This window comes from Haemaphysalis longicornis, unplaced genomic scaffold (genome assembly GCF_048455015.1).
Source record: "Haemaphysalis longicornis isolate Haplotype H1 unplaced genomic scaffold, Haemaphysalis longicornis Haplotype H1 scaffold_3, whole genome shotgun sequence".
In the NCBI taxonomy this organism is placed as follows: Eukaryota; Metazoa; Arthropoda; class Arachnida; order Ixodida; family Ixodidae; genus Haemaphysalis; species Haemaphysalis longicornis.
In genome coordinates, this window is record NW_027526335.1 from 112277638 (window position 1) to 112302401 (window position 24764).

The following is a 24764-nucleotide window of genomic DNA, read 5'->3' on the forward strand; positions in this document are numbered from 1 at the left end:
CGGGGGAACCAACGCCTTCACTGCGCTGGCTCACTGAAGACGGAGACGACGCTGCAGACGTTCCCCGGCTGAGGCATGTGCGCGGGGGCGACGGATCGCTGGTGTTCCTGCCTTTTCGCGCTGATCAGTTTCGGCGGGAGGTTCACGAAGCCCGCTACCGGTGTGCGGCCAGTAATGCCATCGGAACTGTGGTCAGCGCTCTGGTTCATGTCACCGCAGGTGAGTTGTCAAACTACGGCAGTTTTTCTTTTGTTGACAAGTGCGTATAGAATGAGTCAGCTGCAAGTTAGACCTGTACGCGAGCTTTCCTCCACTTGTTGCTCACGTATACGCTGTAGATCTATCATTGTGCATTTCCACAGGAGTTATAGGTTCTTCAGTCAGAGTGTAAAAATCGACGCCATCGTGAGCAGAAAACTTCTCGTACCAGGAAAAAAATATTAATGGGATACTAAATATCAGTGCCGGCAAGCTCCGCCCGTTTTGCCGACCAATTAAAAAAAACTGTAAAAGTTTACTGTAAACACCAAATGTTTATACGAAGTTAAAATTTGGATACGAAACGATGTCCTAGCAAGAAGGAACGCATGCGCAGTGTGTGACGAAAGCCGCTAGAAAAAGTGGAACAATCTTTTTAAGTTTATTTTTCAAAGCCTTAGCATCTTAAACTAGCCTACTTAATAAACAAAATATAGCAAAGTTGCCCGTCATGTTCATTGCACTTGCAACAGGTGTTTTTACGAAGAAAGGTTCCTGACCAATAGAACCAAGCACAGCGTTCCCGAAGAAAATTTACGCATAAAAAGACAATCAAAGTTGCCAGGAAACTTTTCGTTCCTGGCAGCAAAAACACGAAATGAGCATAAGCACAGAATAAACATTTATCCTTGCCAACCGAAAGAGGTTGTCGACCTACGTCCCATGCTGCGACCCCGACAGAACACTCACCCGAATCCGAATGGCCCAATTACGTGTGTCACGCACCTAAGCGGGCGCGCCCTGAGGGCCGATGTTAGCACGCGTCGTTGATAAGAGGCACTAACACTGAGTGCTCCCTGCCTTCATTAAAGACCACCCCAGTTTAAAGTGTTTTTATTAGGTACATACCGCTGGACATGTTGCCCCAGACTTCGACCTTTAAAGACGGTTTGCTCCATTCAAGGAGGTAGTAGGGTAGCAATTCTTAATTCTATCAGGGCCCCGGGAAAGGTATGACGTATTGGTTTAGAACCGCCCGGATTAAAAAATACCCCAGTTCTTTTTCAAGAGAAGCTTTTTTAATCCAGATGGTCTCAGATTTCTTAATTCTACATTACTTCCTACCTCTAGATATTCATGGCAGGCCCCCCAGCTTTCCTGAAAACGAGTTTCAACTGCATAAATAATGCGGTGCCTTAGAATTGTAAAAGGAATACGTTTCGTCCCGCACGGAATAAACATCATAAAGTATGTGTTCCTCAATTGCATAGAGAAAGCCGAACACGAGAATGGTTGTCAGGCCTATTTATTAGAATCCCTAAATAATATCGAATAACCTCATTGCTGAGTCTCCACATCAGTCGTGGAAGAGAGTTAAGAGTACATTAGACTAGGCATTTCCATTTAAACACATTTGTCGTATAGAAGGCACGCGTTTCGGCTGCGCTATGCTTCAAATGCATTTCAAGGCTTTTGCGAATTTCGCGTCCAATGTGCGGTCGCGTGCTGAGTTTTTCAGTGGCATTAGGAATCCCCAAATTTGCGTTCCAGTTATTTTAATTATGTTTCAAGTGGTATCACAGTTGCCAGAAATCCAAACTCATTCTGAACATTTTTTGGAGCCTGCGAAACAGCGGAGCACAGAAACAAACAGATTCGTGTACTTGCGTGCAGGTTGTCCACATGTCGTAGATGCATACCATATAATGCACCGGGCAGTGGTCTGTCTCACTCTCCGTGGAATCTGCTTCGACCCAGGGCTACACGGGAAGTTTTTAGCGAGAAGCCTCCGCTCGGAAATCGTTGTGCGTAATAACCAGCAGTGACACTGGTCTATGTAAAACACAATGCACATGTGTATGAAAAAGAGTTAGGTTACTCCAAATCTACCATAGTATCTCGCTGCTTTATAAACTTCTGTCTAAAACCCCGTTCCCTCAAATTTTTATCTGGTTTTAGCAAAATAAAAAGTACATTTTAACCAAGGCGGCTGGTCCTTCCTTTCCTTTAACAAAGAACTTACCTGAAAAACACAGCGCCTAGGTAAATGTATCTCCATTGAAAAGATTGGTGTAGAATAACGCTCACTTTTCTATAAACACAGAAACCCATAATATAGTTCTGCCCTTATGCTGAATTCTACTTTTTGGGGTTGTACATTTTTTGTATTCCCGGTCAAAGTGTACTCTACTAAGGAGTAAAAGGTAGAAGGGCTTGCCTTATTCTGTAGGCAGCTTTCGGGTGTTTTCCTAAATTGAAGCAATATCATAAAATCGCCGTGGAACAGATCCACGTCTTTTTATGTCTGCGTTTTTCACTGCTTATGTCACTGCCTTTTTTGTTTGCGAAAGCGACGTTGAGGTTAGCTTGGCGCTTGCATTGTCCATACGAGTGTCCTGCTACTCATTGGGACTACTTCCAAAAATAAATTTATACCAGTATTCCGTAAACTTCAGAACTATACCTTCCTCACAACACATTCTTTTAAGGTTTTTTTTTTTACTGAACTACAGCTCTCCGGCCCGTTGAACGTGCGGCAAAAAACACACCGTCAACATTTTCTATTCAGCGCGCATCTGCGATATCACCATCCGAAGATGTGTAGAACACGTAGCCTGGGCCGCATCAACAGTGCCGCTTTATTTTGCTTTCCAGCACTCGTAAGAGCGTGAGGCGGAAGCCTTTTTCGTACTTTCTGTTTCGTTTTTTTTTTCTCGCTTTTCTGTTGTACCAGTGTTATCCTCAACAATGTTTTTAAAGACGATAGCCTTTCTTTGGCTACCTAAACGGGAAAGTTTTGGCTTGTATGTCTGCTTGCCTGTCACATAAAGAAAGTTTATTAAATCTAGTAATAGCTGGGACCCGCTGCAGTTAGCTACTACACGGGTCTACAGGACACAAGAAATACGCAATGTGCTACTGAAGAAAGAAAGTGAAAAGCACACAAGTTCCCAAAAACAAGGTCCACCGCCCTGAAAGCTCTTTACACTAATGTCCACGGCACAAGGTCCAGACAGCGCAGATGACGCGTGGAACTCAATACAAAAGTCACAACAGTTCTCACACATCAGCTCTCCTCTATACTCATGTCAGTGTCTCCTCCTCTCTATTCAGGCGCCCCGCAAAAAATTACAAGAATTCTTGAACGAAACACTTATGTAGGCAAAACATTACCCATCTACTAAATATGGTGGCAATGCTCATACTTGTAACATTGTTGACCTACAAACAAGTTGGGCATCTTTGAGGAAAATATCAATAAAAAAAGCGATGTTTGCAGTGTTCTTTTATTTCAAAATACATGGCAGCGTTATTCTTGCAAGAGCAAATTAAAAATCTGCCTTGAAAAAAATATTTTAAAAAATATTTTTTTCAAGGCAGATGGCGCGCGAGTAGGAACGAGACGAAATTGAATTGAGCGTTGCAAACCTAAACCATGTTTATTTGTTGAGGAGCGTAATGGGGGGGGGGGGGGGAGCATGACAGGTGGCCCTGAATGAAAGAGAGGAGAGGCCTTTACGTGGCAGGCCGACGGCGTACCGGGGGGGGGGGGAGCATGACAGGTGGCCCTGAATGAAAGAGAGGAGAGGCCTTTACGTGGCAGGGACGACGACTAACGTGTTTCGACAACATTTGCAGAAAAGTGAGCACAGACGCGGCAAACGTTTTAGGTGCGGAGTACCTTAGGACCGCACACTGCGTCCGCGTCCGTGCGAATAGCATTCACAATCGCAAAAAATCACACAGGAACCGGCAGGAATCGATCCTGTGTCTGTTAGACCAGACAGAGTTAGTGTCAGTCGTCCTACCCACTGGGCTACGGCCATGAGTTAGTACCCGAGCGTCAAACGGCTTACTCCCTAGCCTGTAACAGCGCGGAGTAGGACCTACTAATGTCCGCCCGCGTCCATCCGCGCCCATGCCACCATCAAGCGAAAATCAAGCGCTATTCGATTTGAGCCGTGAGCTGCAGTTTCATTTAGGTAATAATCAAGGGGCAACTCACGGCTCAAATCGAATGACGGTCGGGGCTCAAATCGGATGTCACTCGGGGCGCAATTTGGATGTGCTTTCGACCCCCCGTACTCCGCACCCTCGCCATCATCCACGGAGTGGAGATGCTGCCATTTTTATTTATTTGTTTTGTTCTGCTTTTTAGAGCCTGCATTTGACGCTGTTATCTAAAGCGAGGTTTCTATATTTGTAAAAGCCAACTCGATATATACATTTCTTTAAAATAATTCTGTAATTTTGTTTACGTACTTGTGTTTTGAATTATATATATCCGTCCAAGAATACCTGTGCGCTTAGCATTGTAGATATATACGAACCCCAAAATCCGTCGAGCTCAGCTTAGAAAGGTTTTGCTTATGTATACACAGTCTTGTGCTTCGTTTTATAATGGAAGGCACGTACAGAGTACTAGTGGTGTTTTATTGTGCAAAAACCCATGCAGCCCGACAAGGGTGAATGCCCGACAATTGGAAAGCCCGTGTTAGTAGCCAAAAAATGCTATGCAACATTATTTCCCGGCTACCCTCACCAAAAATCCACATTCCACCTTCGTATACATCTACCTACTTACAGGATAAAAGCAACCAAAGCACCAATACCAGCAGAAGTTTAGAACGAGGCTCTCGCAAAATTTGAAAACAGCGTGATCTCCTCGGGACATAGAATTGAAATTTCGTGCGTTCGCGACGAATCCCATTCCCTGCTCTCTGGCTTCCGAAACACGAACTCTTCGTTCGAAAATTTCTTTCCCTCTGGTTCCCTGGCGCCAGCTGCTCTGCCGTTATCTTGAAGTGCTTGCCTAGGTGAAAGTGAAAACGCCATCCCGCGCAGGCTCTTTCCATTTTTTCATAGCCTAGAACGGGTTACCCTAGGATAAAAGATGAAACACGAAAGAAAATAGATAAATTTGTATAGCGCCTAGGTTGTTCAGCAATGTAAACAATTCGTTTCCGCGAACGCAAAAAAGTAAGGTATTTTAAACGTAAATCTGCTAAGGTTTTTCACCAAACAATGCTGCTTGTAACTTCGCGAATTAATTTAAGAATTTTTTGCGCTTGTGTGCTAGTGCTACCTTTCACGTGTGGCAAAAACACAGAAGCTGCAATTTAGCGGGAAGAAATAACTAAGGCGCCCTGTCCTTTCTTCGGAATCAACTTTCTGTGCCACCTTCTGTGTTGGGCTAAAAGGGCAGCTCGTGGTGACTGTTGTATTGCTTAATTTAGGGTGGCATCAGTGGGCTGCGGGTTCGCCTTCGATTTTCGTTAAAAGGAACGTTTCTTCGCTGACCGACAATAAACTGATCTGGCTGCAAGTCGTTCTCTGAGGTATGTGGGTTGCTGTGCCTTAGTATATGCCCATCCTGTACAGACCTTGATGACGGGCTGTCTGGTGACGGAAGCAAGACGTTCCCGCCTCTCTTAAGCATTCATTGTGGATGGACAGCGGGTTTTTTTCTTACCCTCCTGGGAACGTAGCCTAATCGGAATTGAGTCGTGTTGCCGACAAACGCGATACACTTTGGTCACTTAGCAAGGGCAAGGTGGTTGTGACGTTTGTATCTCAGCCAACGTCAAAGACCCGTGGTAGTCTGCTGTGGTAGCCTCTTCTCGGACGACTAGCCGTGAGAAAGTGGTGGCTTGCTAAATATTTTACTGTCACAGGACAGGCGGAGACATGCTCAAAAATTGTACCGCCTTTCACGTAGTTGCAACTACCGCCCCGGGAAGCACCGGTGGAGGTATTTCGTGCGTCGCAGAAGAATAGCGGCTGTATAAGTTGTGTAGATCAAAATATCCTCATAAACCTAGTGCCACGCCACGGGTGACTTGAGATAAATAGCTACTTTTGTTTCCCTGATTTTATTCAACTGCAGTCTTACCTCTAGGAACCGTTTGTTTTCGCCAGACCAGACACATATTTTTCTTGCTTGCTGTTTTTTGGTCCCGGACGCAGGTGAAGATCGAAATGACAAAAATACCGCCCAGCAACATCGCATGAATAGTGAGAAAGCAGAACATCGTTCGATTCCTTCAATGATAAATTTATATTCTGCAGTGAGAAGCATAAAAAAATTTGTGCCCTTTCACTCTGTGAAGAAGGATGACCTGCGAAGATGGTTGCCGTTCACAGGGTACAGCAAACAAAATTTGTTTGTTTGTAGTTTGCGCTTTAGCATACATCCTGCTAAATTAGCTGCATGAATTTGTTAAGGACCCCGGGTTTATTCTAGCGGACCAACATGGAGCTTAGTTTGATAACAGCGCTGGGACAGGACACAGAGAAGGCAACACAAGACTGGGCGCTGTCTCGCCCAGTCTCGTGTCGCCTTCTCTATGTCCTGTCCTAACGCTATTATCAAGCTAAGTATGTTCCAACAAGCCCGTATTAAACAGTTGTTCAGAACATGGAGCTGTCTGTTTCCATCCCGCGTCGTAAGTATCTTAATCTTTGTGTCACAAACCAGCCCAATCCGCTCAACCACTGCAGGCACCAGACAGGTCACATTGGGCCCTTTGACGCCCATGTTTAAACCATGAGCCAGCACAACAGAGATGTCATCAGTAAGGGCATAGAACCTATAGCTACGCGTGGAACCTATAGCTACGCCCCCTTCTCCCTCCACTCCCAACCCCTGCACGCATAAACCGGTACCGGTTATGCGCGCGTTCCTAAAAGTGAAAGACACCGTCGGAAATGTCGCTGTGAAAGCCCCTTACGCTGAACAAATAATAATGCCTCACGTTGGCGTTCGAAGCGGACAATTTACTGTTCACATGGGAAGGATTCGCAGCTACTCGACCACCTGGAACGTGAGGCGGCTAGGGTGGTGGAAGCCTCTTCATGATGTTTTCTCACCCATTCGTGCTTTGCTTTGGGTAGACGCTTCTTCAATTCTCACTTGTATTTCTCCAATCTAACGGCATTGGTCCGCCCCATCGGTGATCTCAAGCTTTATTCTAGCAGGCAAAGATGTGGCTGTCCGTTTTGCTCCCCCGTCGTAGGCATGTTATTGTCTGTGACACACCAACCCAGACCCGAACCGCTTGATTTTCGAGCATAGTTGACAGGTCGCACTGAGTTATGAGGCTAGCATGTTTAAATCTCCCACCAGCACCGCGGGCATGTGATCGGTAGCGGCATCAAGCCCATCCCCTCCTTCCACCCCCAACCCGTGCACGAATAAACCGCCGACCGCTGATGAAGGCATTCATAGGCGTGAAATACTCCTGCGAAAATGTTGGCTGGAAAGCATTTCAAGCTGAAGAAGAAGTGGCTCTTCAACTGAAAGGGATTTGTAGCGTCGGTGAGGTCGCCGCCTGCGGCTTTGAATCGTTTTTACGCCCATTCGCGCTTCTGTTTATACTCCGGAATAACGTAATAACGGCGCTACCGCCGTTGTCAGCTGATTGAGCAACTTGCGAAATAGGCATCGGTGTTCGTGAGGGCAGTAACAGTTTGGAAAGAGGGGTCGGCGGTGGCGATGAGAAGCCCCGTAGGGCCGCCAAGTAAAGCGGCTTTACCGGAACGAAAACTGGGGGGTTAGGCATGCACTCCGTCGCAGTAAAATTAGTACATCTTGCCCTAGTGGTGCAAGGCTGGAGAAACACCGCAGCTGGCGCACCCACTACCTTCGTCGGTGACTCCGCAGTTGCACATTTATTTCAGGATTTGCCGTTCAAAGCTGTCCATGACTGCTAGGCCCGGATCATTTAGTCCGCAGGCTTTCATGTCTCTCCCAAAGTGGACCGCGTGAGCAAGCCTTAGAACCCGCGGCCATGTCCAAAGCTCACCCCCGCGCAACGAGCCCAAAGGAAATGCTGTGCCCCCGAAATGCGATGATTGCTCAATTCAATAACGAATAAACAAATCTATGATAACTCAATGGGATCGACGCCGGTTTCATAACGCAAGGGACCCAGGTTCGATTCCGACCACGGGAAGCGTTTTTTTTTTTTTCATTCCGATTGGAGTGGTCATGTTATTGCTTCCCGCCGCTGCTTACTCCGTACGGCTTTGGCCTTTGGGGTGGTCCAGTGGTTAGGTGTCCGGGTCCATGGCGTAAAAGTCCCAAGTTCTATTACCGGGACCTCCATAAACAATTTTTTTTTCTGGACGCTTCGAGTTTTTCTGTTGCGACAGACAGAAAGGCTCGGCAAAAACAGCTCTGCTGTTAAAATTTGCGACGCGATAATGCTGTTCAGCCAGTTACTTACGAACATAAAAAAACGGTGATACTACTATTTCAAAACAAGGAAGGAACATGGAAGTTCGCAGCTGGGGGCATTACACTCGTTAGTGGTGTGACCTTTCTTCGCATCACATCGCGCACGCTAACACTTTCACTAGTCCCACGAGGCTATATACAAGATGTCCCGACTGTCATGCACCAAAGTTTCAAAAAATAACAATAGTGTTACTCCATGAAAACGCACTGCCTTATGTCTCCGGTGCACTGAAAGAGCGGCGAGTAATTTTTTCGTTAATAATATTTAATTAGGTAATTGCAATTAATTATTTAGATCGAGAAGTTCTGCCCATTTGTGAAACTGTCAATAGGACACTGACTTGTTGGTCTCCAGGCGCACATTACGAGGGTAGGCTCTGCCAGAAAGCACAGGACCACTGCACGATGCTTGCAGTACGCGCCAAAAGAATAGCAAGGCGCTGAATCGTAACAGTAGTGATTTAGAACAGCTTCGCTGGACATCCATTTTCGCAGGGGGCATGGCATCCATTTTTTAGGGCGCCGGCCTTTGGCGCCCGGTACCAGGGTTTCGCGGCGACGGCGGCGTGTGTGTCCGCCGCTGTCTGCGTAACCGATTTTGCGAACGAAGCAGCGAAGGCCGAAAGAAAACGGTGGGGAGCGTCTGGCGACGCGTGAGGGGGAGGACGGCATGCTCAGCAAAGGCGTCATATCTCTTGCGCCTTCCCTCTCTCATTTCCTCCAGACGCTGCTCTGTTCGCAACTCATCCGAACGACGTGACATTTGCGCACTAGGTTTATACGATTTGCAATAACATGATCGCGGCTTCTCCGTGAGTGGTTAATTCGAACCGCGTGACATTTGCTTGGGATGTTCAAACACGATTTGCTACAAAATGCGCCCGGCGGCGGCGGCATGCTGCGAGATAACATCTGAGTAACTTCCACGCGGTAATTTACTGATACGCCGCTGACAGGCGCCGTGATCGAGAAGACCGAGGTGCACCGTACGCAGTTCGTGCTGCGCACAAATTTCGCATTGGGGAGTATAGAAATTGTTAGTGCATTTTTATTGGCCTTCTTTAACGGTAACAAAAAAATAAGTAGGCAATTAGTGCGTGGCTGAATATACCAGAGTTAAAGCCTCTTGTGGGTACCACAAATGCCTCCTTGACACTTTAATGATTGGTACAGCAGTTGTCAAAATGGGTAACTAAAATTACATCATTTAATCTCATCAACGAAAAAATTACTAGCCGCTACTCTCCTGCACTGGGAACATTATGCACTAGATTTTCTTCGAGCACTTTTTTTTAATCTTGGTGCATGATAGTTGGGACGCCCCTTATATTACCTATTCCGCCAAAGACAGAATTGGTGACATTACCAAATCCAAGTAACGGGCTTTCGGATGATTAATTTCTATGTTTTCGAAATGGTCCGTATGAAAGGCTTCTCACTGACCTACTTACGAAATCAGGAAGAGCCAAATTAAAGGAGCCATGAAGAAAAAATTCAAGTTTGGCTTACATATTGAACCTAATTGTCTTGATAACAATGTTACCAATTTTATCGCAAACCTAAATCGCAATATTCGCGGAATTAAAAATACCTGAAGCAGTGGCTACTCCCCAACCACTTTCTGGCAATTTTTCCATTACGTCACAGTCCTTGTTCGTGCCATTGGTGGTAGGCGGCCTAATCCAGCTGACCTGGGTGATTGTTCTGAAGCCTCTAGTTCCGTTTGATCTTATATATTCAATGCTAACGTGCAGTTAAGCCTCTGATAAAAAATTTATAGCACTGGTTCATATTACGCCACTACATTACGTTACTGCAGCGTGAATTTTATGGTTCTCAACATTTCTTGGGTTTTGGGGGTTAGAAAACGCCTTTCGGGACTGGAATGAAGCCGAGCGAAATACCAAAGGATAGATGTTTCAAATTGAACAAAATTATGTTTTGTATTCATGGCCATATTAAAAGTACATCGTCGCGAATTTCCCCAAGCGTCCTGAAATAGGAAGAATACTACATGAAGGCTTACGAGGTCGCTCTTTCACATGCCACGAAAGTTTGCCTCCTGGCGGTGTTGCCTTCCAAAACCGTTGGTGACCTCATGCTTTTGTTACTTTTTGCACAAATCATTAAAAAACTCACCGAAGTCACGGCAAATCAGGTTGTGCGTGATCTGTTTATTCTGAGGGAATTACCTTCCCCGTCAACTTACAAAACTTTGCCCACACTGGTGGGAGACTGCGTATTGAGCATGAACGCTGCTAATTAGGGCTCCATGGCAAACCAAAAGTATATCTTTACAAAGACACCCTCCTCGATTACCTGCTCAGGCTATCTAAATCCGCAAGAAAGGCAGTGTGTTTTCCTGTCCGCTCTAGGCGCTAATTTCAGTTTAATTACCAAACCAGGATAACCGGCCCTTTTGAGCCTTTCCACGGTGCGTAAGGCGGCTGCTTCTGCCTGATAATCAGAGCTGCGATCATCAGCTAGAAGCGGGTGATCCACACCAGCAGGCTCGAAAGGGCCTGCTACTAGATAATTTCAGGCGCAGTTTTTAATATCACGGAGTTCTTTGAGAGCGCCAGAAAGGGCTATTCTAAAAGGGAGCAAGATGCGCGTCTGGTAAAATTGAGTGTTTCACAAATTTGGAAATTATCTTAACAATATAGAACCCTGAATTTCTTTGTTTTGTCTTGTGCACTAGCAACTTTGACCCGCCGTAGCCGGGCAGTACGAAAGCAAATCCCTGGAAGATATCTCGGTATACACTTATGTGCTTTCACCCAAAAAAATGTGTTTTCTGATTTGGCCACTTCGGTCATTGCCAGTTCCCACTTCTGGTTTTAACTTTCTTCGAAAAGAGCCCTTGATGTAGGGAGCACAGAGAGACGTTTGAACCGTCGTCTAGGCACTATTTATAGGATGCCAGCGCTGCTATACACGTTTATGTGGAGTTGCAGCGTAGGCGTAGCAGCATGTGAAAGTCCCTTCGAATACTGGTTACGGGCATTGTTATATGTTGCCGAGGAACACCATAAACACAGAAGCCAGAAAATTATAATGCCAGTAAGTCGCTTACACACGTTGTAATGGTATTGTTTCCATTTCAGCGCTCGCGAAACTTGTCCCACCACATCTTTTTTGTTTGCTCCGACTAAGAGTAAACCGTGAGCCGGTCAGCTGTTAGTAACCGCGTCTCGTTGAAACGTGCGTGACCGAAACGTTTGTAACTCCCTTTCAGCGATTAAATGCGCATTTCTGCGTTCAAACATTTTTCAATGGGAAGCACTCGATGTTTGCTCATTTCATGTCCGCTTCAGAGTTTCTACATCGACCGAGCTGTGATTGGTTGACAGTAGCGATATTCACGTGACGTAAGACAAGCAGGGTCCAGCGTTGGCTTCCGCGGAGCGGTAGTGCCGTCATAAGTATACTTGGAAGCAGGATTTGTGAATGTTACAAAATATGTGCCTTACTGGATTTATGAAAGCCACTAGCCACTACCTGTTTAAAAGAAGCTTTTTATATTAAGCAGGACTCCTTTAAACGCACACAAATTCAGCGAGACAGTTTCCAGAAGAAAAAAAATCCTGTAAATTTACGAGACCGTGTTCCAATTACTTTTGACTGCACCTGTATATTGTGAATACCTCGCAAGCGCAGTTGCGCCACATCCCAAAAGAACTCTTACAGGCATATTTGAAACGAAAACTTCTCAAAATGCCCTTCGGTTCATAAATAACTTCGCTGCAAGAGGACACAGGCGCGTAAAGTAAAGAACGCGCTTGTGCATCGGAAACGGCTATGCTGGCACGCGCACTGCTCTACGCCGCTACAATACTCTGTCGTCAAAAAGTTCTTTCTGGGAATAGTGCTGATGAATTGCGCCCCTTACACAGAGCAGCCAAGCCAGCTGGCCCAGGTCCGACGACGTCTTGTTTCTGGGCAGTCCACGGGCAGGCTATTTGTAGGGTTTTGCGCCCTACATAAGCCTCATATATTCCAATAAGGCTTTACTGCTACCGCGCGCCGACGTAGTCCGGCCTTGGGACTGCGTAGACACGCGTTGTCCGTGCCTACGGGAGGAAATGTTTCCTGAGAATATTATTCCCGCCACTTGAATGAATAGAAATACACCCTAGACATGACCTTGCGAAGCCGCCTTTCTTCTGATGTTGAAGACATCACTTTTCGACACGTGCGAGAGCCTTGGCCTCCAAAGAATTTGCACCACACGTAATCGATACGATGCGTCACGGAAGGAGATGCGGTGTTATGGTAGAGTTTTCTCACGTGATAGTGGCCAGCAGTGCGGCCGGTGTACATCCTTGCGGGGTTTTTATCTCGCACCTTTGACGATTGAAAACGCGTTTTTTAGATGCGAGCATCTCTTGCTCGGGGGGATGTCCCGCATCCATGCCCCGTCCGCAGCGCCTCTGATGATGATTGTGGCAGGATGCCTCTAGGGATAGGCAAACCAAAGAATCCATCACGAGATAGCTTCGCATTCAACCACCGTCGTCATCTTCCCGTAAGGGAACCGCTGAAGAAGAAGAAGACAAAGCTGCAAAGAGGAGGGCGTGTATGTTGCTCTCAGCCGGTGCACCAACGTCAACAACCTTTACCTCACCAACGCTGACGGAGACTACCGATTCTACCACAGAGACGACAACATCGACAAGAACATGATGGGCGAGTTTCGGCGCCTCGAAAACAACCGCCTACTCACCGTAACACAACAGTACTTTAGTGCATTTGCCACCGGTGTGGACGCGGACGCGGAATTCCCTCTGGCGCTACTAAGCACCAGATCACTCAACATAACGGACACATAATGGAACCACACGGAACCCCCATTATGCTTCGCATCCTCATCAGGGTTCCCCACGGGAAGATGGTGTAATTGTTTTGCCAGAAGCTGTCCTGGTAATTCCTGATTTTAAGAAAAATGGAAAAGAATGTGAAATTTGTAAGATAAGGATGTTCACACCATGCAATGCGGATTCCTCATTTAAGGTACCCTGCAAAACTTTTCTCTACTTTTTTCGACATCCAAAATACTTGCAAAACGTAAACAACCACCCCATTCAGTACTTGGATTAGGGGGTCGCAAAGTACCTCAGCCAAAAATTACTGCTCTATACCCGTCAGATAACTAGAAACTTTCAAAACGTTTTTTGAGAAGTCAAGATCTCTCTCCAGATCTTCAGGTCCTTCGACCGCTGTAATTACGTCATTACAGCGGCGTAGCGGTTTTGGGCCTGTTTACGTTCACTTGCAAAAAAGAACGCATTCTATAGCCACTTCGAAGGAAGCAACAAAACCAAATTAGAAACTCAAGGCGCATGTGCTGCAACGTGCAACTCACGCAGTGGGGCTCCGTGCTGACGATAGCTATAGCTCTCGCAGTGCTTTCTGACGGGAAGGAAAGAGTGAAAGTGTTTATAGGTAGTGTTGCAGAGTCACTTTAAACAATCGTTTTTTGTTCGATTGCCCAACGAAAATCATTTTAAACAACAGTTCCGACGTCATTGCTTGGTTTAGGGCAGTTCACAAGGTTGAAACAGCGCTGAAACGAGACAGGGAAGAAATTTCTTTTTGCAAACGCCGTTCGAGAGACGCTTTAATGTCATCGAACGCTGAGTAACCTTGGAAGCCTAAACGTTCCTAAATGAAACGTGAAACAATTTTCTCGGGAGGCTGTGGTCCACCTACTGATCACAAAGTGTAGGAGCTGGTTTTCCTATGCCGGCATTAGCATGAAGGCAAAGTACTGGGTGCTTTTGCCTCCCCAAGAAAACCCCAAATGACTGCTTCGGGATGCAAATATTTTAGGCCTAAACGACCACTGCAAGCGTTTCGAGAGTTGTCGAGAATCAGCTCTGGAGATTGGCCGGAATTAGATTTCTCCAATGGGATCGTTCCTATAGGATACAGTTCGTTTACCGCATTCTGCGGGAAACGGACCTGTTGACTTGAACCGACAACAAAATGCAGTGAAAAAAGTGAAAAGAAGGAGCGCAGTGACTTTCCTAGATTATGCAACGCTTAAGTTCCGATGTGCCGCCTGTTCACCGCCTTAATTGCGAGCGTAATTAAAAGCAGCCTTGCTGCAGAGGCCGCTGTTTTCCCTAGAAGCATCGTCGCCCCGTGCAAAGCAAAGCGTTAGTGGGTGTCTCCGGCCGTGTGCGTGTGTTTGTACAAGGTCCGCCTTGCTGTATGGCCGCATTTTGCGTCACCCCAGGGACTGGAAAACGCAGTTCTTCGTTTTCCTTTTCTAGGGCTTCCACGAGAATGGTTGCTACGAAGGTTGACGGACTTTTCTTTTTAATCTGCAGACCTCCCCTGTGCGTGCATTCCTCTGTCTTTGTTGGCTTTGAGGCACTCAGTTGAAAATATTTTGCGATATTTTCTTTTAATGCAAGCCCTTACGCAAATGACGGGCTTCGAGTCATTACTTCTAGCACACCATTTTCGTTCAGTCATCGATTGAGTTAGAATTGAGGAGATGAGGTCATAGAAGGTAGGCCTTGAATAGCGCAACAACTACATTTTAAGCTCGACGAAGCCACCACGGCGATTACTTCAACACATGCGCGCATATAACTAGCTCTACGCGCCTGTCACTGACACAGCTTTTCTACTTCTGGCGATTAGCTTCCTTGGCCCAATGCATCTAAGAACGCCATTAACTCTAAACCTGTTAGGGGAAATTTGTTTGAGGTATTTTAATCAGCACTGTCCAGATAAAGCTACCTAAAGAACAGCTCGTTGTTTAGACATGCTTGTTGGGCACTATACCCGACGGAGGAAATCATCGTACAAGATCGCCCGCACTGGTGTGCGCGGCAACGTGTTTTAAAGATAGTCTTTCTTGGGCTACTTGGACGGAAAAAATTTTGGTCTGACTGTCTGTATGTCTGTCTTTCTGTCACTCGATTCAGCCTGCCGGCCAAACTGGGCGCATGTTGCGCGATAGTCTTATATACTCACAGCCAACTCTGAACGTCTATGTCCGGTGTTCATACTTGTCAGCACTGTTGAACAAGAACAAGACATTACGCAAATATAAGGCAGAAAGTCAATACTCATAGTACTATTCGCCGTGTTCCTTTATAAAAAAATTAAGAGCGCCTGCTTTTTGCGAAAGCAAATAAAACACTACATCAACTGCAGAAAATCATCACCTGCGGTTGCCCGCGCTACCTGTCGGAATTCGAAAAAAATGAAACGGCAACTGCAACGGAAGGTTCCACTAGACGTTCCGCGTTCCGCTTGGAACGCTCCTGGAGTAGGGCAACGTGGTGCTTAAACGCTGTAGCAGGGTGCCTCGATTCACGCGCGCCTCCGCCGTACGGCAGTGCTGGCATCAAGTACCAGACTTGGAGCAGTGGAATGCAGTAAATTTAAATTGACTTGAGTAAATCTCTAGCGTGTTATCTTGAAAGAAACGAGACGGGAGAGGAACAGTACTTAGGTTACAACCTTCAAATTTTACTGACGTGTGCTCCTTACAATGCTAAACAAACACAATGAATATTATAGTTGTATAAAATGGGTTAGGGTGCAACGGGCACATAAATTTCAAAAAGAAACAAAGTTGAGGCACCAATGTAAAAAAAATTTCGAATTTTGTAAAATTCTCCCCAGATGGAGGACTTTACGTGTACTTGCATTATCATCAAAACCATTTTACATCATTTCGTTCCTGAAGCGCGTATAACGCGAGAAAGGCACCCCATCCGCCTAGCTCTCCACGACGTAGCGACGTCCGTAGTTATTTGTATAAATCGTATATGTTTTTAATAAAAGGCAAATGATTCCTCAGCCGATATGATAAGTGAAAATGGAAGAGAAAAAACGACAGTTTTGTTTTTCACATCCGCACCATAACAACAAATTCGCGCCAAATTTGAAGTGTATAGTTTTGGGAAGGAATGACAAAGCCCTTAGGTTCAGAAAGCGTTGTTTCAATTTTTGTAAAACTCTCTCAAGATGTTTACCGTTAATTTTACTTTAGTTAGATGTAGAAATAATTTTCATCATGTTGAAAATCACTTAAATACACCGCTTCTTTCCTACAAAAGCGGCACTGCTGGAACCTACTCTTGAAATGCGCGAAGTTCTCAACTAAAGGAAACAATGTTCTTCGGATGAGGTGAGGTGACTGTGAAGGGGAAAGATGTTTCCTGCCTGCACCACATATGCATCGCAGGGAGATAAATGGAAGGAGAGGGGGTAGAAATATGGGTTGAGGTAGTGGTACAAAGGTGGTTGGGGCAGGAAAAGGAAGGGGTAATGGGAAAAGAAGATTGATCAGCGACCACCGCCCGGGAACGGGAAAACTATCAGCGGGCTTTTTTTTTAACATGAAAGGAAAATTTCCTTGTTTAAAACGAAAAATCATAAAACACTATAAGTATTAAAAGAAAAATAACAAACACTGAACCTTAAGAACACTTCGTTCTAAAAATTGATCTTCACTGTCGACTTGGATCCTTGGTAGAAGTCTTGTCTTGTTTGTTCTTTTTCTTGAACTTTACTTGATTCTTGATTCTTTGATCTTGGTTAGTTGATCTTGTTCTTCATGATTTGTTCCTGACCTGACCTGACGTGACCGGGTACATAGATCTGTTACGCCTGATGGTTTGTGATTATGTGTTGTTGGTGTTCTGCTTGGTTTCCTTGTGTTGTTATGGTGTAAGAAGGGAATGACTGGAGATGTGGGCGGAGGAAGCCTCACCAACATGGAGTTTCTGCTCCATCCCCGTATCATATCCCATCTTTTATATCGTCGTGATTGATCGTGTTGGTGTTCTGTTATGTTTGGTCTATTCTTGTGCTTGTAGAATGAATTCGTTAATTTTTAAAACCATCTTTTCTAAAGTTACTCTTGTTTCCTCTTTCTTAATTATTTCCGGTTTTATGTTCTCTAAGTGCGCTCCTAGTTTTTTAACGAGTCTTTCCCTTTCATTTAGTAAGAGTGGGCATTCTGTTAGATAATGATCAAAGTTATCTATATCCTTGCTACACTTGCATGTAGATGTCTGTGTTATTCTGAATCTTGAAAAATAAAACGGGAACCTACCATGCCCTGTCAGGGCTTGGGAAGAGTAGAAGTTTGTAGGAAAGTGGTCCGGAATAAGATTTACGTTCTTAATCCACCTATAAGTATAACTTGTTTTGCCATCTTTATTCCACACCTTATTCCACTCCTGGTTTAACTTGGTATATAAATTTTTCGAAATGAATGATTTTGTTATTGGAACAAAAGTTGGTTCTCCGTTTCTTGCAGCTTCTTTCGCCAATTCATCTGCAAAGTTATTGCCTATTTAGGAGTTGTGTGCTTTTACATAACTGAGTTTTATACTTACTGCTGCATTCTCTCTAAGGACTAGTTTTAATTCGTTAATTAATGGATTTGTGTTAAGTGCGTTTTTTAGTGCTTGGTGTACCGACAAACAATCGGTCAATAGTTGATGGCTATTGTTTGCTTTGTTTGTTATTATAAATTCTATTGCCTTTTTAATGGCTGTTAGTTCAGATTCGTAGTTGGAACTGTATTCTGGAAGCTTAAATTGTTCCGTTCTTACTATTTGGTTGTTATTGTTAAATATTACAAACGCTGCTCCTACTTCTTTTTCCGTCTTTGAACCATCCGTATATATACGGTAGTCTGCTATTTCTTCTGAGGGAGTGATTATAATAGCCCTTTTATTTGCTAGGTGATCTGTCCAGAGATCGTATTTTTCATGATTTCATTACTTGAGTATAGCTTGTCGTCGCATGAAAATGTTTTGCCCTTATTTAGTACTCCATTTTGTTCAATTTCTTTTTCAATTGTTAGATACACTGGCGGGATTTTTGCCATAATGTTTAAGGACAGGTTTGATGTTGTTTTAAAAGCTTTCGTTATCATTAGTAACGGCAACCTTTGGATCGCCTGTAGTTTCCTTAAAATAGTTACCTTCCGAGTGTACCACGCCGGTGCTGCGTAGGTAAGGATTCTTTCAATGCCTCTCTTATACATAACTCGCACTAATTCTCTTTTTGAACTCTTGTCGTCATTTAGCGTCCTGTTCAGGTTGTATGTTATCTTAGCTATTTTTTCTTTTAGATATTTTAGATGAGGTAAACATGTTAACCTTATTATCTATTATTACACCGAGTAACCTCATTTCGTTGACTGTTCTTATTCTGCTTGAACCTATGTGGAATATGGGTGGATGGGTTTCATACTGTTTTCCTATTATCATTGCTTGTGATTTGTCATTGTTTATTGTTATTCCTTTGCTTACAGCCCAGTCCTTATTTATTTTTAATACTCTGTTTGTTTTTTCTTCTGCATCTTTTCTTGATTGAAACTGAACGATGATTACTATATCATCTGCGAAAGCTTGGATGTGGGTTTCATATATGAGTTCTTTACCTAGTAAGTCAGCTATGGTGATATTCCAGTAAAGTGGGCTAAGTGGTGACCCTTGTGGCGCGCCCACGTCTAATGGCTTAATAACCTTAACATTGTCAGATTCGTAGACAATCTTACTCCTTGTAAGTAGACTATGTGTTAGTTTAATTAAATTACTGTAACATTTGTATTCTTCTAGTTTTTTTGTTACTATAACTGGGATAATACAGTTGAATGCGTTCTTAATGTCCAAAGACACGATTAAGGTGTTGGTTTTATCTAGTTTCGCTCTTGTAGCCCTCTTTTTTAATTCTTGTAAAGCCTCTATTGTTGGTGTATTATGAGTAAAGCCATACTGATATTTATTAAAAAGGGTATTTTTATAGAGGTGTTGATATAGTCGGTCCTTAACTAATTTCTCCAGAACTTTACCTAGGATGGAATTAATAGCTATTGGGCGAAATTTACTTTCCTCGCATGTCTCGTCTGCTCCTGTTTTGGGGATAAGTATTCCCTTTGATTCCTTCCATCTTTCTGGAAAATAACCGTTCATAAAGCAGGCGTTTAATAAATTAAAAAAAAAACTGTTTGTGTTCCCTGAAGATTGCTGGGATAACAGTGGTTTTAAGCTTGTCCGGTCCTGGTGTTATATCTTTCCTAAGGTTATCCACAGCTAATGTTACTTCTAATTCGGTAAATGGGGTGTCGCTACTTCCAGGATGATCTCCGTCCCCTGGACATTCCGTTTGACTACTACTAGTATTCTTAACCCCTGTTCGTTTCACCGTCTGGTGCTCTTGGATTTGTGGTGTTTGTTCTGGGTACAGTTTCCCTAGTAAGTATTCTATTGTCTCTTGGAGAGTTTTTTTATCTCTTTTTACTATGCTCTTCAAGGTTACTTTAGTCTTTAACTGATTTCGTGCGATTTTGTATGCCAAGTTGAAAGGATTTTTTGTTAATTTTGACGTTAGGGCTTTCCAACTATTCTTTTTTGCTAGCTCTATCATGTCGTTATAGCATTCGTGCTCTTTGTAGTATTCCTTCTTATACTTCTCTCTCATGTCTGCTCTAGCTTTTCGGTATCTTCTCCTATATGCCCTTACTCTTTTGCGTTCAATCTCTAACTCCATGTTCCACCACGGGTTGGGTTTTTGTTTGGGTGTTTTTTTTTTCTTTTTACTGTACTTCGCTCTCAGTATCTCAAGCTTGTTATAAAATGTATTAATTACGTTTTCTATTTCATCTGCCGTTCCAATCCTATTTTATACTTTGAACCATACGTCGTTTGCTATTTCATCTATCATTCTAGCTTCACCTTTTAACGTTAATCCATAGACTTCTTCTACTTTGACATTTTCGATTATAGTTCTTATATACCTGTGGTCACTATTATTGAAAGTCTTTAATACCTTCCACTCCTTAATATCTCTCGCTAAAACTGCGTGAACTATTGATAGATTTAGTTTTCAGAGCTTCCTCTGGATTTCCTAAAGCGCTGAGTCTTCCTTTTGATATTTGGCTTCCCGTGCTAATTTATATCTCCAGCCCACTAGATCCGTGCACACCAGTCCTTAACTCACTGTATTCGCTCTATATAACCATTTCAGGATGTGACAATTTGCATTGCACATCTTTTCGCTTTTTGGTTTGTCGGGAATACCGTGTGCTTGCTTCCACGTAACGCCACCTTTCTTTTGCTTACTCGCGTGCACGCACACTCATGAGGCCATCAGAGTAATTTGGGACTGCAAATCGGGTGGCGCGGGCATACAGTCGAACCTGGTTTATTCGAACTCCGAGGGGATAGAAGATCTGTTCGAATCAGCTGCAATTCGAGCTAGCGGGGGTCCCTCTGATTGGCGGTGCAGCGCACGCTACCAATATTAGAAACGCGTGCGCGATAAAGTAGATGGTATTGCACGTCCTTTGGAGTGCACTTTCAATAATGACGTTCACCGAAACTGCAAAGAAGAAGAAAATGCAGCGCCCACGGGAGGAATAAGTGGAACTTGCCCCCTCAAGCGCGTGAAGCGAGGCCGCGTGCTTAATGCCAGCTACTTTCGGAGCGAGCACATGCGGAGCGAGTATGCGGAGCGAGCACACGGTTACAAGTTTGGGAAGCAGCGGAGGCTGGTGACACAATAAACTTTGGCCTTCGGCTTCAAATTTGACGAAAAGAAGCCTGTGCAGCCGGGAAATATTGTTCGAATTTACCGGTTCACGTGGTCCGGGTTCGAATTAGCCCGAGTTTTTTTTTCCCATTCATATACACGTCACTTTGCCGGTACCAATAGACCAGTTGGGATTATCCGTTTGTTCGAATAACGCTACTTCGAATTACCGATTTTTGACTGTACTTCACAATTGATGAGCTGGAGTACTGAACGCAAACTCAGAAAAAAGATGATCGGGTTGTGCGTTATGGAGAGAAAACGCTTGGGAAGAAAAACTTAGACCAGGCCAATCAGGAAATATTTCCGCATGTACGAGCAAAACTAGCCGGGATAACAACATTTAACATCTTACTCTTTCAACCGGGATAACACAAATATAATCAACAGCAAGAAAGGTGCTCCTGCGCGTACTGTGCCAACTTGCACGTTTTTGTTGCATATACGGAAAATAAACGGAACTCAAGTATAGATTCCTGTGAATTGAACTGTGCATTCATTTTCAGCCCGCCATCATCCTCAATGCTATTAGAGATAATGAGACAAGTGCCCAAAAGGCGAGTCTTTCATGCACCTGGCCGCAGTGGATTAGGGGCTAAGGTGTTGTGCTGCTGAGCATGAGGACGCGGGTTCAATTCCCGACCACGGTGGCCGCTTTTCTGATTAAGGCGAAAAGAAAAACCGCAGGTGTGTATGAGATTTCGGCGCACGTTAAAGACCCCCGGGGGGTCAAAATTAATCCGGAGCCCTCCTCTATGGCGTGCCTCATCGTCTTCGTTGCGTCGGTGCGTTAAACCCTACAATCAATCAATCAATCAATCAATCAATCAATCAATCAATCAATCAATCAATCAATCAATCAATCAATCAATCAATCAATCAATCAATCAATCAATCAATCAATCAATCAATCAATCAATCAATCAATCAAAGCGAGTCTCTCATGCTCGACAGACTGGATATTCCTGTAGAAGGCAGGGTTTGGAGGAGAGGGGGCACGTAAAATTGTGTTGTCACGGGGGAAATAGCCTGCTTTGTTTAAGAGGTCCTAGACCCTAGAGGGATCTGAATTGCACCTCCATAGAATGCGAGCAACGTAGTTGTAGGAATCTTTAAACACCAAGTTGCATTTTACAAGCTGACGAGGATCTCACGAATTGAATTCATACAGCCAGAAACATAGCAACTGCTAAGAAATTCGAGTGCGCGCACATCCTGGACGTGGAGCGAGATAAGTTTCCATCTTACGCAGCAGACAAAGGAATAGCATGCCTTTCCCGGCATTCGGTCCTCACACAAGTGGTGTAAAAGTTAAGTGACCAGCAGCAGCTACATGTGACCTACCTGCACAACCTCCTGTGTGTACCTTTTAAAAAAACTCTAAATACCCATATAGGCAAGCAACTCTAGCTAGAGAGGTGATTCTGTGTGTTGCAGCCGTATACAATTTCATTAGGGTGACGATTGCTAATTGCGTCAAACGTCCACTTTGAAACTGCCATTTTTTCTATAGTATTATCTGTAATTTTACTTCTCCTGTATTTTTTTTTGCCTTTTGTACAAAAAAAATCAGATACTATATGCAAATGTTAATGACGTAGCTTTGGCGGTGAGCGCGACCACGGGCGGCACTGCGAAGCGCGCTCCGTGACGTCGGCTTTGAGATTCTCGCATTCGTCGTCTGCTTCACTCGGGCTCGCTCTCCCTGCTTTTTTATTGCGTTCGGTTGACGTCCGACGCTTGTCCGCACCAGATTTTGTGTGTGCGTAACTTTTTTCCATAATAAAAAACTTAACATCATATCACTAGCTCAAGGCGTGATTTAAGGTGCGGTTTTTGATACGGCCCCGAAAAAAAAAAACATTGCCGGCGTCGCCTCATTCCTTGCGAAGCCAGTCCTGTACGGAGCGCGAAGAGTCGGGGCTAGGCGTCAGCTTCTGTTGTAAGCAATATTTCGAACAAAGGGAACAGCCAGCTGCTAGTAACCGACAAACGCAGAGATGCAATACCAACGCAAATTACAGGCCTTCCGGACTATCGGCTTTGGCAGAAGGCATTAGGATTCCCGGTAATCATATGTAGGGTACACAACAGCGTTTGCAACCTTGCTGAACGCTCGAAAGTATTGTATCACATAACTTTACGTTGTCATGGCATGAAGGTATGCCGATATGTACTATGGGGGGCAAGAACTGTAGGTTTAGTTCTAAATAACCCACTGCTGTATAGGCGCGTGTTTGTTTTATATCAGCTAGGCTTCTAACCAGTATGGAGTTTGATTGAGCAAAACGAGTCCCGCCTACGGTAAAGATACAATAACATAATGTTTGTTCAGACATGGAGGGATATTTCGGCACATTTTCCACAGCCATATCTTCCTAGTATTTAGAGATGCGTTATAGGAAAACGGCACTCAAAAGGAGGACGAGGAAGAGGTGAAGGAGGAGCAGCAGGAGATGGAGGAGGAGGACGAGGAGAAAACTTTATTTAACAGTTAAACGAGCTGATTAGCGGGCCGGGTCCTCAGTCTAGGAAAAGGGAGTAAAAGCAATTTTCTTCAATTCATAGAACGCCATCCCAAGTAAACCAGGATTAGTTCTTTACGGCTCAAAGGGTTTTAAAACAATATAGAGCTGCTTGGAAATATCCATCGGTTTAGTTTCTTGTATATATGCACGTACTCAATTTGTTGTGTTTGTTAGCGAGCATATCAAGCCTTTAACACCGTAATCATATCATAACTGTTCGGGCTGAGAGTCAGTTCGCTATGATAACCATGGTTACGATAGAAACGGAGCACAGAAGCCGCCTTCGAGTACTCTGGAGAACGTTGTCTGGGGCGCGATCGCGGTGGCGTAGCACAAACATTCTCATTGTATTTGCATCTCAATAAACAAACAACGCACACTCCAGATATGCACCTTCTTGCACGCAGCCATAACGAAAGCGAAATACATGCCATACCCGCTGAAGAAAATGTCCACACGATCTTTGTGAGCTTCCCAAACATCCTCAGACCTACTGATAAGACGTGCTTGACGGTGCAGAAAAATAAAGCTTTGGGCACAGAAAAAAAAACATCTGATACAAGTCTGCAGCAACGAAAAAATAGAAGACAGCTGTTTATTTCCTGGTGTGCGATGCACGTGTGGGGGCCCGATGCTAGGTACGTAGCATTAGACTGTTGATTCTTCTAAGAGTATCTCCAAAATACTGTAGGGAGGTCTACGCATTTTGAATAGTTATCGAGGAGCTCTGAGCGCTGAACCTCGCGAATGAGCTAGAAAGGACAAGTTACACACGATCTTCTGACCGATGCTTTGAAGAAAGTTGTTTTCTCTCTCCCCGTGGGTTGCAAACTTGTAGGGATACAGCTTGAAATCATTCAGATATGTCAGATCCTGCAAAAAAATAACTAAATTACTAGAAATGCGCCTTTTAATGCACTAAGGCGTGAAAGCGGGTGAATTCTAGCACAGGAACTACTGCCCCTCCCAAGTGGAGTGTAGCAGACGACACCGGCGAGAGTCCCTAAGCCGGCGTAAGAGCCAGGGGGCGCCACTCAAACACCTCACCGCCAATATCACTGTTTCCCATGGAGGAAAGGCAGCTCAGGAGAGACCCCGCTAGTCGCCTTCTCATTGGGATGAGTGTGGAAGAAGTGACGTAATGTTTTCGCAGCCATCGTAGGCCGACGGCAACCGCGTCCTAGAAACGGCGCCGAACACGAAAAGAGCACAAAATGCTACGA

The 24764-nt window shown here is 44.5% G+C and overlaps 1 protein-coding gene across 2 annotated transcripts in view; it reads left to right on the forward strand.

The window, feature by feature from the left end:
• The first annotated feature begins 85 nt into the window (after positions 1–85).
• The window catches only part of LOC144175017 (cell adhesion molecule Dscam1-like), a 285594-nt gene continuing 260915 nt past the window's right edge, over positions 86–24764 (forward strand). For both annotated transcript variants that reach the window (XM_077704026.1, XM_077704025.1), the window contains exon 1: positions 86–219. The gene's annotated coding sequence lies outside the window, so the exon portion shown is untranslated. The remainder of the gene's footprint in view (positions 220–24764) is intronic.